Here is a 13,866-nt window from a genome sequence, read left to right on the forward strand (position 1 = left end):
CCACTGAAAACCAAAGTGACAAATTTCAGAAAAAAAAAAAAAAAAACTTAGAATAACCTAACTGCATAAGTGTGCACATCCCTGAACTAATACTTAGTTGAAGCACCCTTTGATTTTATTACAGCACTCAGTCTGTTTGGATCAGAGTCTGTTAGCTTGGCACATCTTGACTTGGGAATACTTTCCCACTCTTCTTTGCAAAAACATTCCAGATCTGTCAAATTGCAAGGGCATCTCCTGTGTACGGCCCTCCTCAGGTCCTCCCACAGATTTTCTATAGGATTCAGGTCTGGGCTCTGTCTGGGCCATTCCAAAACATTAATCTTTTTTTGCTGAAGCCATTCTTTTGTTGATTTGAATATGTGCTTTGGATCATTGTCATGCTGAAAGGTGAAAGATCTCATCATTTTCAGCTTTCTAGCAGACGCCAGAAGGTTCTGTGCCAGAATTGACTGGAACTTGGAGCTATTCATGATTCCCTACACCTTCACTAAAGCCCCAGTTCAAGCTGAAGAAAAGCAGCCCCAAAGCATGATGCTGCCACCACCATGCTTCACCGTGGGTATGGTGTTCTTTTGCTGATGTGCTATGTTGTTTTAGCGCCAAACATACCTTTTACAATTTTGGGTTCAATATTGGTCTCATCAGACCATAACACATTTTTCCACATGGTTTTGGGAGACTGGATATAGGTTTTTGTCGGGCTTGGATGTTTGTTTTTTTAATCAGAAAAGGCTTGGACTTGCCACCCTGCCCCATAGCCCAGACAGATAAAGAATACGGGAGATAGTTGTCACATGTAGGGAGCAACCAGTACTTGCCAGATAGAGCTGCAGCTCCTTTAATGTTGCTGTAGGCCTCTCGACAGCCTCCCTGACCAGTTTTTTCTTTGTCTTCTCATCAATTTTGGAGGGATGTCCTGTTCTTGATAATGTCACTGTTGTGTCATACTTTCTCCACTTGTTGATGACTGTCTTCACTGTGTCCATGGTATATCTAATGCCTTGGAAATTTTGTTGTAGACCTCATCTGAGGGATACATTTCAATAATGAGTTCCTGCTGATGCTTTGTAAGCTCTTTGTGGCCCATGGCTCTTGTAGTAACATGCAACCCAGAAGATGTCAGAAAAATACTACAAGAACAGATGAGATTTATTTGGAGCTAATCAGAGTCACTTCAGTTGAAGACAGGTGTGTACTATCTCACATGAGCTTGATGACTGGTTGATTCTGAACACAGCCACATACCTAATTATAAAAGGGTTTGCACACTTATGCAGTTGTTATTCTAGGTTTTTTATTTTTATTATTTTTCTCTGAAATGTGTCACTTTGGTTTTCAGTGGCATTGCATAGTTTGCCATTTTTACATTAAAGGTGCAAAAAGTCTGATATGATTTATCTTTGTTAATTTTTTTACATCACAAAAACCTGCTGTTTTAACAGGGGTGTGTAGACTTTTTATATCCACTGTATATATATATATATATATATATATATATAAACATGCAATGGGTAATCCAAAGTAACCATATTAAATTGCCTAAAAAAGTGTAATCCAAGGATTATGTTACTGATTACAATATTAATTGTGTAATTTGTAAACATTTCTGGGAGGAATCTACCCAACTCTGGCTACAACTCATAAAAGTGTGAATAATCTTAGATTGCAATCTATCCTAAGCATTTTTTTTTTTTACTGGAATATGTAATTTTCCCCAGTGAATCCAGATACTTCCATGCTACTCCATGCTAAAGTGCTACTTCAGTCTTAAGACCCTCTTTGCACAAATATTCTATTGTTCTGTTTCCAAACATTGAGAGGTGTCTACACAGGTAACGTTTCAAGAAATTAGAAGCATGGTGTATATAAAGGCTGTTCCAAAAGGTAGGCTGCATAATTGTGTTGTCTTCTACAATACCTCATTTTGGGCAAATTTTAAGCCACCACTGCATGCACATTTCCAAATGCACTGAAGTTGAATTGAATCCCACAATGCATAAAAAGTAGTTGTCTAGTTTATCCAATTATTTTGTGTGCTATGTATGTTTATGCCAACTAAAATAGCAGGATGTTAGCTTAGCATAGTAGTCAGCAAGGCTACTCACTAGATTTTGGAGCACAGCCTATTTCTACATTATTGACATATCAATTAGAAATTTCAACCTTGCCCAAAAATTGACTGTCACCATATTAAACACAACTCAAGGATTAACCAAAAGTTTCACACTAGTGTAACAATCACAGAATTCTTCATTTATTTATTTTTACTCAACAATGGGTTGCTGGTAACCATATCCTTGTTTTATAGGCTGTATGTGGCCAGGCTTCTGTACCTTGTTCTGTTTTTGTCTTCTTTTAAGGTTGGCTTTGGATAGATGTTTTAAATACCCCAAAAATAAATGTCCAAATTCCAGACTTTTTGTCACTCCCGGTCTTCCTGTTTTGCCAGCATGCAATGCTGTATACTTTCATGATTATATTTCTGACATTGCTTGTGACTTACTGAAAAATCTAGATAATTAATCACTGGTAATTATGTTTGCTAGTGATGGCTGCATTAGGTGGTAATAGTATTTACATACGGTATGAGCCTGAGCACTTGAATTATGACATCTGTTAAAAGTTTAATATTCACAGTATTACAGCTCTTGAATTATTTGTTCGTCAAGAGCCAACATGCAATGAAATAATGACTCTTATGCATGTCTTCATCCCACACTCGACAGATCACATTAAACAAACCAACATTTATTTAAAATGTTCATCATATTATAAAAATTAGGACTGAATGATCACATCCATGTATATTGCATGTTTTTTTCTTTTTTATGCTGAAACTGTATAGTAAAAATGCAGTGCAATATTTATGCAAATGCACATGAGTCACATCGTGTCACTTTATATTGAGTCACTGATTTTTTATTTTTTTTTATGACAATATCAAATGCAAAATGGTTGGTATGAGTGTTAGGCAATAGAAAATAGCATTAGCTTAGGATAAATATATGGCCAATATTTTGTAATGGCCATATTTTTGGTAGAAGGTATGGCCATTGTGGTGGATGATAAATAATGTTGAAGTATTTCCTAAAAAAGATTGTTCAGTTTCATATGTGTTATAATATTCTGTTCATGATGGGAGTATTAATGAGCTGGTTGTTGCATGCGGCATGTTCATAAAAAGTGTGATGGATGTGGAAATGGGTAGATTCGAAAATTAGCTTGCAGTCCATACTGAAGGCATTTAAGCATGAGTCTTAAGAGCACCCTTCAGACATAATTATGAAGAGAAAGGGGGCATTAGTGTGGATGAGATATGCCAAAATAACTCTAAAAAGTAGTGAGGTAAGCACTTCTACCCTCAGTAATCACAGACATAAGTTAGGAAAGGGATCCAGGTGTCCATGTAGTCGTGGAAGCTTTCAGTAACCCAATCTAAACATAAAAAATTCATTTCTCAGGCCATTTTGTACTCTTCCTCTTGTCACGTGGTTCCTCTAGCACAGTCTTCCACTTGCTTGACTGGAGGAACTTCCTCACTCTGCAATTATTCAAACTGACAGGTGTTCAGCAGCAATAATTACATAATTACCCCAATCTCCTACATCTGCCAATTTAGCGCTTGTCTAGATAGAGGTGTGTAACTGTTCAATGATGGGAGGGAAGGGAGGACACAGGAATCTTGGGTTCCCTATCTGTCACTCACTCGACGTTGTGTAGATGTAGTGACACTAGGGTCACTCTTGGGAGCCCGAGACACCTCTGGTCTTTGATAAAAGGCCAATGAAAATTGGCGAGTGGTATTTGCATGCCACTCCCCCGGACATACGGGTATAAAAGGATTATTATTCCTGGTTGCGGTCGTTATCTCTCAACTTCGGATGGTCATGATCGCTGTCTTTCGTGTCTGGGCGCAACCCACAAGGAGGCAGCATTCATGGATGGTACAGTTCTCACTGCGAGAACATGACCATGGCAATGTTGCGGTTGCGGCTTGCTTTCGTAAGAAAGCAAGACACCCCAGTGGCTCCCCGCCTCTGTCCTTCTACCTATGGATTTGAGGTATCCCCCGTGGACCTCCCATTCCTCAGCACGCTCGTCTGCCAAAGTCGGGCTTCTGGATGAGTCTCACGGCGAGTCTGGCCTCTTGTTCGGAACCCGCGAAGATGATGAGCTCTCGAGCGCAGCATCGGAGAGCGGGCTCGTCCAGTCGGACGCAGAAGCCTCAACTGGGCTCCCCCCCTCGGGGACAATTGCCCAGTCACAGGCTGATGCAGAGATGACGGACATGCTTTCCCGGGCGGCCACGAGCGTCAGGTTAGAGTGGAAACCTCCGCTCTCCCCTGAACCCTCGCGGCTCAATGATTGGTTCCTGGGCTCGCGGTGCCGCTCAAAGCAGCCACGCCCCGCTCCAGTGCCTTTCTTCCCTGAAGTGCACGAGGAGCTGACAAAATCATGGGGGGCACCTTTTACTGCCCGGCCCCGATTGCTCAGTTCCCCCGCCCTCACTACCCTCGATGGCGGGGCGGCCAGGGGCTATACGGCGATTCCCCCGGTGGATAAGGTGCTCGCGGTGCACCTATGCCTGCAGAGTGCCTCCACGTGGCGCGGATGCCCAAAGCTCCCATCCAAGCCCTGTAGGTTCACGATGTCCCTTACAGCTAAAGCCTACAGCGCTGCTGGACAAGCCGCCTCTGCCCTGCATGCCATGGCTCTCCTGCAGGTCCACCAAGCCAAGGCGCTAAAAGAACTGCACGAGGGTAGTTCCGCCCCAGATCTGATGCAGGAACTGCACACAGCGACCGACCTCACTCTCCGAGTGATGAAGGTCACGGCACAGTCTCTAAGGCGGACGATGGCCACATTAGTGGTCCAGGCTCAACCTGGTCGAGATGGGTGAGGCCGATAAGACACAGTTCCTTGCTGCCCCCATTTCCCAGGCTGACCTATTCGGCGACACTGTTGAGGACTTTGCCCAGCAGTTCTTGGCGGTGAAGCAGCAGACAGAGGCTATCCGGCATATATCCTGCCCTGGAGCGGCTCAAGATCCCGCACCCCGTCTGCTTGTCGCCAAGGGCGTCCCCCTGCGGTGACTGCACCGGCTCCGCCGCAGCCCGCCCCCTCGGCCCGGCCCCGGCATGGAGCCCACCACAGGAAGAAGACGCCACCCATCTCACAGTCGGCCGCTAAGAACCCACAGAGGTCGTCAAAGCACCCCTGAGACGGGCGACCCAGGGTCAAAGAAACCCACTCACCTGGAGCTGGTAAGAAGACCACTCCATCCCCCGGTGGAAGGCCGGGTGGAGAATCTTTTGTTGCCTTTTTGTTTGATTTCGCCACATGTCCAAGTGGCTGCGGTACCCAACAGTTCAGCAAAAGAGCGGTTTCCTTCTTCCCTGGGTCACATACCCAGTGTGCATGGTCGTCATCATGACTACCGTCCACGGGTTTTTCCTTGCAGGATTGGCGCTCCAGCGGTGGTCTTCCCACTCCTGAGCACCCAGCTGTGGCACACAGCCGCCCCCGATGTGACAGTCTCCACGGGTTACGAGGACAGGCCTCTTCCTCCCCCGTCCCAGGCTATTCTGGGGGTGGTCTCAAGGAGCCAGGTAAGTGCTTCGATGTCCCTAGACTCAACACGGCCACGACATGGTATGGCACCTTGAGCTCCGCCCCGCCGCGAGGCCCCACCTGCCGGTATGTCCGACGACGTTGTCCCCTTGGTCCCCCTTGCGTAGAACTTGGATGTGTGGCTTGCGCTTTCCAATCCGTCGTGATGGCTGGTCCAGACCGTCCGACTCAGCTACGCGATTCAGTTCACCAGGCACCCGCCCAGGTTCAGCAGTATCCACTTCACCCTGGTGAAGGACGAAAATGCTGCTACCTTGTGTGCGGAGATCGCTACCCTCCTACGGAAGGGCGCGATAGAACCTGTCCCTTCGGCCGAGATGAAGTAGGGGTTTTACAGCCCCTACTTCATCATACCGAAAAAGGCGGTGGGTTGCGGCCAATCTTGGGCTTTACACAGATTCCCGTTCAAGATGTTGACGCAAAAACGCATTCTGGCGAGCATCCGGCATCAAGATTGGTTCGTGGCGGTAGACCTGAAGGACACGTACTTCCATGTCTCGATCCTACCTCGACACAGACCCTTCCTGTTGTTTGCATTCGAGGGTCAGGCATATCAGTACAAGGTCCTCCCTTTCGATCTGTCCCTGTCTCCTCGCGTCTTCACGAAGGTCGCAGAGGCAGCCCTTGCCCTGTTAAGGGAAGTGGGCATTCGCATTCTCAACTATCTCGATGACTGGCTAATCCTAGCTCACTCTCGGGACATGTTGTGCGCACACAGGGACTTGGTACTCTCACACCTCAGCCGACTAGGGCTTTGGGTCAACTGGGAAAAGAGCAAGCTCCTCCCGGTTCAGAGCATTTCTTTCCTTGGTTTGTAGTTGGACTCAGTCTCTTTGACAGCGTGCCTCACAAACGAGCGCACCCAGTCAGTGCTGGCCTGTTTGAAGGCATGCAAACACAAAACAGCGGTTCCACTGAAACTTTTTCAGAGGATCCTGGGGCATATAGCATCCTCAGCCATAGCCACCCCGCTCGCGTTGATGCATATGAGACCGTTTCAGCACTAGCTTCAGACTCGAGTCCCGAGATGGGCATGGCACTGCAGGACACATCGCGTGGTCATCATGCCGGTCTTTCACCATCTTTTCAGCCCTTGGACTGACCTCTCGTTTCTACGGGCAGGTGTTCCCCTAGAACTTGTCTCCAGGCGCGTCGTGGTCATGACAGACGCCTCCAAATCGGGCTGGGGCGCTGTTTGCAATGGGCACTGTGGACGGGCCCGTGACTGCATTGGCACATCAACTGCCTCGAGTTGATGGCAATTCTGCTCGCCCTGTGGAGGTTTCGGCCGTTGATCCAGGGCAAGCACATGTTAGTTCGGACAGACAACACGGCGTCGGTAGCATATGTCAACCACCAGGGCGGTCTGCGCTCTCATTGTATGTCACAACTCACCCGCCGTCTCCTCCTTTGGTGTCAGCAGCACTTCAAGTCGCTGCAAGCCACTCACATCCTGGGCAACCTCAACACTACAGCGGATGCACTGTCATGGCAGCTTACCCTCAGGGGAGAGTGGAGACTGCACCCTCAGGTGGTCCAGCTGATTTGGAGTCGATTCAGTCAGGCACAGGTGGACCTGTTCGCCTCCCAAGAATCCTCCCACTGCCCGCTCTGGTACGCCCTGACTGAGGCCCCACTCAGCATAGACACGCTGGCACACAGCTGGCCCCCTGGCCTGTGCAAATATGTGTTTTCCCCAGTGAGCCTACTTGCACAGACCCTGTGAAAGGTCAGGGAGGAAGAGAAGCAGGTCGTCCTGGTAGCACCCTACTGGCCCACCCAGGCATGGTTCTCAGACCTCATGCTCCTCACGACAGCCCCCCTGGCAAATTCCCCTAAGGAAGGACCTTCTTTCTCAGGGACAGGGCACCATCTGGCACCCGCGACCAGACCTCTGGAATCTCCATGTCTGGCCCCTGGATGGGACATGGAAGGCCTAAGCGGTCTACCACCCATGGTGGTAGACACGATCACTCAGGCTAGGGCCCCCTCTATGAGGCATCTGTTCGCTAAGTGGTGTTCTTCCCGACGGGAAGACCCCCAGAGATGCGCAGTTGGATCAGTGCTTTCCTTTCTGCAGGAGAGGTTGAAAGGGCAGCTGTCCCCTTCCACCTTGAAGGTGTACGTTGCCGCCGTAGCAGCACACCACGACACAGTCGACGGTAAGTCCTTAGGGAAGCGCGACCTGATCATCAGGTTCCTGAGAGGCGCCAGAAGGCTGAATCCCCCCAGACCGTGCCTCATTCCCTCATGGGACCTCTCTGTAGTTCTTCAGAGCCTTTGCAGTCAGCTGAGCTTAAGGCACTCTCCTTGAAGACTGCCCTCCTGACTGTGCTCACTTCCATCAAGAGGGTAGGAGACCTGCAAGCGTTCTCTGTCAGCGAAACGTGCCTGGATTTCGGTCCGGGCTACTCTCATGTGATCCTGAGACCCCGACCGGGCTATGTGCCCAAGGTTCTCACGACCCCTTTTAGGGATCAGGTGGTGAACCTGCGAGTGCTACCCCAGGAGGAGGCAGACCCAGCCCTATCGTTGCTGTGTACGGTGCATGCTTTACGCATCTATTTGGATCGCACACTCTGAGCAGCTCTTTGTCTGCTTTGGTGCACAGCGGAAAGGAAGCGCTGTCTCTGGATTGCCCACTGGCTCATTGATGCCATAGCTATGGCATATCATGCCCAGGACATGCCACCCTCGGTAGGACTATGAGCCCATTCTACCAGGGGTGTAGCGGCCTCCTGGGCCCTGGCCAGGGGTGCCTCTCTAACAGAAATTTGCAGAGCAGCGGGCTGGGCAACACCCAACACCTTTGCAAGGTTCTATAACCTCTGGGTGGATCCGGTTTCGTCCCAAGTAGTGGCACGCAATACAAGTGGATAAGCCCGGGATAGCTGGCCAGGTGTATCGCTTGCACATAGAGCCTTCCACCTCTTTTGAGCTGAAGACGTGAGCCATTAATTCCCAGTAGTGTTCACAAACTATGTTCCCTGGATGACTTCCTCCGAGCCCTGTGGCAGTCGAGTTTTCAGAGAGACTCGCTGTCGGCCCAGTACACGTGCTAACTAAGAGCCCTGTTCTGGGGTAGGTGCTCCGCATGTGGCGGTTCCCTGTAAGGTAAACCCCATGCAATGTATATCTTCCGTTAATTAATTTCCCTGTTGGCAAACTGCGTCTTCCTTGGGCAGAGCCCCTCTGGCCAAGTCTCCATGTTTGTAGTAACTCCTCCCCTGTTGGGTAGGATCTACCTTGAAGACTCTCCACTTGGTCATCAAGACCATGTGATGTATTTTTCCACTTAAATATCACCCCCTCTCTTTGGGAGAGGTGTGGTCTCCCCTTGGGATGGACACCCCCCGACTAGGATAATCCCCCTTCTTTTTTAGGGAGTGGAAAAAAAGAAGTGGAAAAGAGGCCACGACTGGGTTAGCCTGTCTCTATCTTTTGGGTAGTCGACTTGTCCCCAAAGGGCCGTTCGACACTCATAACTATGTTGGGGAGGTTACGTGTCGGCCTGGTGTGCTGGCTATGAGGCACACAGTGGTCTGCCTGTCACACACCGCCAGTTCACGTAACACAGTTCAGCCAGTTGTGGCGTTTCGTATAGGGACCCCTAGTGTTACTACATCAACAGAACGTCGAGTGAGTGACAGATAGGGAACGTCATGGTTACTTGCGTAACCTCTGTTCCCTGATGGAGGGAACGAGACGTTGTGTCCCTCCTGCCACAATGCTGAACTACCCGCTGAAATGGCTGGACCTTGTCTTGGCTCCTCAGCATAAAACCTGAATGAGTGGTTGCATACCAGCTCCTTTTATACCCGTATGTCTGGGGGAGTGGCATGCAAATACCACTCGCCAATTTTCATTGGCCTTTTATCAAAGACCAGAGGTGTCTCGGGCTCCCAATAGTGACACCTATTGTCACTACATCGACACAACTTCTCGTTCCCTCCATCAGGAAACGGAGGTTATGCAAGTAACCATGATGACTTCAACTCAAAGGTATAACTTTAATTAAACTCAAAATAGCTTTTTAGCATCACACTCATTAGGTCATGGTTTTTTACAGTCTCTTTCTGACAGGTAGTTCTCTCTCCCTCATCTCTGGTGTGGTCCCTTTTTATCGCTCACCCCAGTGCTTACTGCAATCAGAAACAGGTGTTGGACATTATAGCGCTCAGGTGTGTGCCCCCTTACCGCTTTCTCTCTCTCCAGACAAACACTCGACCACGCCCCTGCTGCCACAAGGTGTTTTATTTCTTTTGTGTGTGGTAAAAGCCCAGGGCTAGTAACTGGAAGGTTGCTGGTTTGAGCCACACAAAGAACTACGGACCAAACAATACTTACATCACTGGTTCAATCAGCTTTCCGACGACACCAAATTAAGTTTATAGTCCAGTCAGAGGCCAAGATATTTGAAAAAACAGGTGGGATCACAAAATAGACTGATTGCCTGATCAAGCACATGGTGAGTGCTCAGCTGCATTAGAGCGCCACCTGCATTTTACATCTGTATATTGTGATGGAAGGAGATAGAGGACATTTTTTTTTTTCCTAGTACATGCTGTCATCTAGTTGAATGCACTTAACACTAAACACTTTTAGTAGGGATATTAAGCAAACAGAGCCTGAATAACAGGTTTCTAAAAACAATATAAAAAGAATGTATGTTCATCATAAGATTGTAAACATATACAGTACAATATTTTTTATGAATTATTGGAATCTTTTTTTATTTGTTTATTTGGGGGATTTTCTGTAAAATACGACCAATATTTTGGTCAGAAAAATTCCAAAATATGCAGCAGAATTTACAGATTTTGAAATAGTCTCTACTTCGTAATTAATGACATGGTGACAATCATAGCAACATTTTTAGTTCCTGATGGTCAGTAATTTCAGCTCAGGATTGGACACTGCACTGAACTAGCCAATACACAGTTTTACAATAAAAGAGACTGTCAAGTTAGCTATATTGATGGTGAAGAAGTTTTTCAACATGAGACATAAGTTGATGCACCATTATGAAACAGACCCACACTCCACTAGATTACTCTGTCATGACTTCGCAAGACATATAGCAAGCCATTTTCTCCAACAGAACACAATCTGGCCTTGGATGTAGTGCATGGCGCCTTCACAACACTCGCCATTCTTCTTTGTGAATGCACAGTACTGAGTCACACACTCCCACATCCTCACTCACACAGTCGACACACGCTGCCAAGACACATTATTGACCTTATCAGGCACTTTTAAACACGTTTCCAATGTCAGTCATGGACAAGGCTTGTAACACCATCTGATTTCTCCGGCTTCTTCCTGGAGGTTTTGAAGTGATTTCTGTGTGGCAGTCATCATTTCTTAAGTGGTTTTAGATGGCTGCAGTGGTTTTCTCGTGAATTTCTAGAAGAACAATGGATAAATGAGGACATGAGGGAACATCTGCCACAGCTTCAGCGGGATTTCCTGTGTTCTAATAATTAAGGATGGAATTCCTGCATGGAATGATTATCTCTGTCATCTTTTCTCCTTTGGAGTTACCTGTCTCTCCCAATTCAGAAATCTAATATATTAATTTAATGGACATATAACATGGTTCATATATTTGAACAAATACGCACATATTAAAATTCCACTATGACTTCGTTAAAATGCATGCTACATATATGAAAACGGCCATTTTTGTAATATTTTGAAATATACACTGAACAAAAATATAAACGCAACATGTAAAGTGTTGGTCCCATGTTTCATGAGCTGAAATAAAAGATCCCAGAAATTTTCCATACGCACTGATTAGATTAGATCAGGGTCAAATTAATTTATTTCAATTGACTGATTTCCTTAAATGAACTGTAACTCAGTAAAATCTTTGAAATTGTTGCATGTTGCGTTTATATTTTTGTTCAGTATATGTTGCATGTTTGTACAAGTATGTGACTGTTTTATATCAGTGAAAACCAAAAGAATATACATATTATAAATGTGTTTTACATATAACACCATATACTGCATAAGATTCCTGTATGCATCCTTCTCTCTTTATCTCCAAAGCAAATCGCAATTATATTGCATGAATATTGTTATTATAGAAATATAAACACCGCCATGATCATGAATGTAGTATATGGATATTGTATGCATCCTAGTATGAGCTTAATGTTAACAAAAAAATCTGTAAATCTAGGGCTAACATTAGGTACATTGTATTTACATTAAATAAATGTATTAAAAATACTAATATGATCATGAATACAAATATGAATGCTAGTATGTGCCTAATGTTAGCACTACAACAATACTTCACTCATTATGAATAACTCTGTTTCAAATAATTACAATACAAATACAAATACTGTTCTTATAAGAATCATAAAGTATTCTCATTCTATGTATACAAACACAACCTTGATCATGACCATGAATAAGAATACGAATACTAGTATAATTTAAGGCACATATGAGTATATGTATTATATACAAATAATAATAATATAAATACGGTATGATTTGCATAGTAACAATACTTATGGCATTATGGCCATTATTCAGTACTGATACATTGGACTCTGGTGTAAGAAAAAAAATATCAGTCTTATTTAGGGGTCATAATCTCCTAAAAATGTAACAATTCCTCCTGCTTTAAAATGACTTCCTAATAAATAAAATCAAGTCTACTCTACATGTATTTTCTCCTAGAATAACCTTTTTCACTCAGAAATATGCCATATTACAGAAATAAAATGGGTTGGGTTGTGGATTTCATGTTGATGATCAGTTCAGTTTGTGCAGCAGTCACTGTGGAAGTGAATGACAGCAGGTGTCGTGCTCTCATGGCCTGATGTGACAGCAGTTCATGCTCTGACTGTGACCCCGGAAAATTATCTATTTTGCTCTTTGTTTCCTCACTCACTCTCTCACTGAGGTGTGCCCTAGTGCATACCAGCCATACGCCCACCCCTCTCTGCATGGCCTTACCTTCCTCTCAGTGCTGAGAAAAAGCCCCACTCACACTCTCACATTAATAATTTACCTCAAGCCCCCCAACCAACAGCAATCTATAAATAGACTTCTTTTTTAGCTAAATATTTAATTCTTTCCCATCTCGTTATCTCTCTGTGAGAGTGAGATTTACTGAGCCATCAGTTAGAGCATGTAAATAGAGTTGTGTTCTGTATCTCTCAGTGGTAAACCTGCACAAACAGAATGAGCATTCAACCTTTATGCCAAAGCATTGGCCCAATGGAGTATATGGGTGAATCTCATAAAACCTATCAAGAACATGTCCAGATTATATTTCACCCCAAAATCAAAAGGGAGAAATTGAAGTTACATTTTGCTTGTGTATTACAGTACACTGCATTTTAGTATATTAGTGTATTACAGTAATGTGAAGGGAAAAAAAATGTTTTTAATTTTTTTTTAAATTGTATGGGCTTGTTATGGTAATGACAATTTGGTTAATAAATATTTTTTATATAAATATTTATTAATTTTGATTAATAAATAATTTCACAATGTAAAAAAAATATGCATACATTTCTGTACAAAATATAGCCCCTTTTGATTTTGGGGTGAACTGTGACTAGGACATGTTTCCACGAGATTTACCAAAATGTAGGTAATTTTCATACTTGTAACACACACACACACACACACACACACACACAAACTGTGTTTTCATTGAAAAGTATTTATACATCTGCAGTATTTATTGTAATGACTTTTAAATAAATTATTTAACCAAAACATTACATTAACATTACAGAAAAGCAATGATTTATAGTTAAAAAAGTACTTAAATATTGTTCCCTATCTGTCACTCACTCGACATTGTGTCGATGTAGTGACACTAGGGGTCACTCTTGGGAGCCCAAAACACCTCTGGTCTTTGAAAAAAGGCCAATGAAAATTGGCGAGTGGTATTTGCATACCAGTCCCCCGAAAATATGGGTATAAAAGGAGCTGGTATGCAACCACTCATTCAGATTTTCTCTTCGGAGCCGAACGGTTGATGCTCACTGAGCTGAATTCTCACGACGTTCATTCACCTCTGCTGGATCTGACGGCGCATTTCAGCGGCTTCTCCCCCCTCTGCACTGGTGCACTGCAGAGAATGCCCCTGGGCGCTTCAGCAGAAATAAAAGTGTATATTCTAAAAAAAGAGTATATTTCTCTAAAAGAGCAGCACACACGGAACTTCTTTTTAAAGATGCCCTTCCGTTTGTG

This window comes from Myxocyprinus asiaticus, chromosome 13 (assembly GCF_019703515.2).
Source record: "Myxocyprinus asiaticus isolate MX2 ecotype Aquarium Trade chromosome 13, UBuf_Myxa_2, whole genome shotgun sequence".
NCBI classification, from domain to species: domain Eukaryota; kingdom Metazoa; phylum Chordata; class Actinopteri; order Cypriniformes; family Catostomidae; genus Myxocyprinus; species Myxocyprinus asiaticus.